The sequence below is a fragment of the Poecilia latipinna genome, unplaced genomic scaffold, assembly GCF_001443285.1.
Source record: "Poecilia latipinna isolate Pla-1442-1.1 unplaced genomic scaffold, P_latipinna-1.0 Scaffold3036, whole genome shotgun sequence".
Lineage (NCBI taxonomy): Eukaryota > Metazoa > Chordata > Actinopteri > Cyprinodontiformes > Poeciliidae > Poecilia > Poecilia latipinna.
The window spans coordinates 5,524-8,291 of NW_015115652.1; the positions used below are offsets into that span (position 1 = coordinate 5,524).

Genomic DNA, 2,768 nt, shown 5'->3' on the forward strand with positions numbered 1-2,768 from the left:
TCTGTCGCAGGGCCACTCAAAATATCCCCATTCACTAAACACAAATAAAGCAAAGTAATAATACTTACACCAGCACACACTCCTTTGTTCTTATTGATCCTACGACGGTTGAGCTGCAAATGCGGTCGTGCACAAGCTTTGATCCAAGCTAGGCATTCCGTACCAGATTTGGGAATTCTGTGAATTTTATTTCCACAAATACGATCAGGATACCTGACATCACCTGTACAGATTCCCCACTGACAGCGGAGAACCATTCTTATTTGAGTTCTGTCGCAAAAACTTTGATTGTGTAGATTGTGATCTGCTAGTACTTTAGCTTTTGTTTGTGAGACGGTCAAGCACGTGGTAGCTGCGCAGTGACGTCAAATGGGCATTAGCCAGTGAAACGCGGCCCCTGTGGTAAGGTCCATGCGCTTCCGTACCACTCTGCTGTAATAATTAGTATCACAAACTCATCTTCCACAGCCCTGAGTTAACATGCTGTAATTTATAGCTGCTTCTGGAAACTTTGCTGTCCATTGAGGGATTATCTGGCCTTAAAAGCTGCTTTCACGCAGCATAACAACAAAAACATTGAATTCTTTATTTGCACCAGTTGTTTGTATATTGTCTATTTATTGGACTTTAGCTGATAACTTATGAGCACAAAGTCTGAAAAGTGTGACATCCATTTGTATTCAACTGAGGCAAAACTTTAAAAGACCTTTTAGCTGCAAGGTCGTTGTCCTCAGAAAGTTTTCTTAGCAGACTCTCTAGTGTTTAGCCGTAAACACTTACAAATACAAAAATATATAGGTTGAAAGATGAGCGTGTTTAAAATAATATATATATATATTTTTTTAGTCAGTCTGTTTCTTCTGTCCTCCCTGTTCTCCCCACAGGTCCTGGACAGTGAACTCCCAGTATTGGAGCCCTACTTTGTCCAGAATCCAGAAGCGTTGGACTCCTGCTGGTATGAGGGTCACCTGGCTGGGCCACGCTACAGTTCTGGTCAACATCCTGACCGACCCCATTTTCAGCCAGAGAGCATCATTTCTTCAGTTCATGGGGCCCAAACGATACAGTGGACCCCCCTGCACAGTGGAACAGGTTTGAAGATCTTTCATGTTCTCGCTTTTACTTTGTGAACAGACAGAATCCTTTGAATCAAACCTGGCTTTATTCAGCTCAGTCCTCTCCTACAAACAGCTGCCGAGGACAGACGCCGTCCTCATCAGCCACTCTCATTACGACAACCTGGATGCTGGATCTGTTGCCAGCCTTAATGCACGCTTTGGAGGGGAGCTACACTGGTATGTGTCCCAAATGGTTCCCCCACACCTTCCACAGTGTCCCTGTGAAATATGTTGAATGTTTTAACAGGTTTGTACCCCTGGGTTTGATGGACTGGCTGGCCAAGATGGGCTGAGAACGTGATGGAGCTGGACTGGTGGGAGGAAAACTGTGTCCTGGGTCACGACGTCGTCACGTTTGTCTGCACACCCACTGGAGCAACCGGACAGCGTGGCATGATAACCGGGTACTTGATAGTAAATGTTGTAGTGTGTGGGGACTGCTATCAGTTTGGTTTTATAAACAGCACTGATAATCTAAGTGCTGCAACGTTATGGTTGGGCAAGTGAGCAGAAATGTATTCTGTGATAGCAGCAATTTATTGAAGTCTGCAGCCCAACATTTTTAAATGAAGAAGATAGATTAAACAAAAAGGGCAAATCTTCTCTTTCTCTCCATGAAAATCTTTCTTTAATTTTCTGCTGCACTAAAACTGTCAGAATTGTAACCATTTAACTTTTTATATCTTTTCAGTCTTTATGGAGTAGCTGGTCTGTTTTGGGTCCCAACCATCGATTCTTCTTCGCCGGCGACACAGGCTACTGTCCGTCCTACCAGGAGATCGGACGCCCCCTATTGGAGCAAACCTGCCCAGGTAGAGAGGCACACACTTCTGGGGCATACTTATGTGTTTCATATGAAGTTATTTAATATGTGCAGAAGCTGACAAATTCACTGAAACCACTGTTACAGGTTCATATTATAGTGCAGTAGCGTAGTCCAACACTTGCTAAGTATACCAATGTGTAGCCAGTGGTACTCGGTTTAAGGTCTCCTTTCATACACATGCATACAAAAATATCTTAATGTTCAGTTTCAGCATTTTAATAAGCATTAAGCAGGACTTGTCATTTCCTGTTGGGTTTTCAGGGATGTGATGAAGAGACGGCATGTGGATCCAGAAGAGGCTGTTCAGATTCATCAGGACCTTCGCCCTCACCTATGAGGTAGGATATTGGAAAAGAATCAGCAGCAGTCACTACATGTAATGTCTTAAGTTAAAATAGAAGCAGCCTGCCTTTATACAGTGTAAATTAAATGTCAACCATTTGTTAGGACGGTAAAAATTGGTCTTCGCTCAGAGGTGAGGAAGTCTAGACTTAAATTATGTAACCAGTTCTACCTCATACTACACTGAGAAAGAAAACAATATTTAGATATTATTTAACTTAAAAATACTATTTCTTTCAACATTATCTGGGAACCCTCTAATAACTGACAAGTGTTTAGTATGAAACCATAGATTTCTATCTTCTTAAACTCAAGTCCTTCCTCCATAATCTTATCTCGAGATAAAATCTAGAAAAGATTTCGCTATATCTCTTTATCTCGAGATAAAGAGATGAGATCTTTTCTAGATTTTTATCTCTTTATCTCGAGATAAAGAGATGAGATCTTTTCTAGATTTTTATCTCTTTATCTCGAGATAAAGA

At 41.6% G+C, this 2,768-nt stretch overlaps 1 pseudogene; it reads left to right on the forward strand.

Annotated features, from left to right (window-relative positions):
- Positions 1-339: 339 nt before the first annotated feature.
- On the forward strand, positions 340-2,213 carry LOC106939950 (N-acyl-phosphatidylethanolamine-hydrolyzing phospholipase D-like; annotated as a pseudogene).
- Positions 2,214-2,768: the final 555 nt, after the last annotated feature.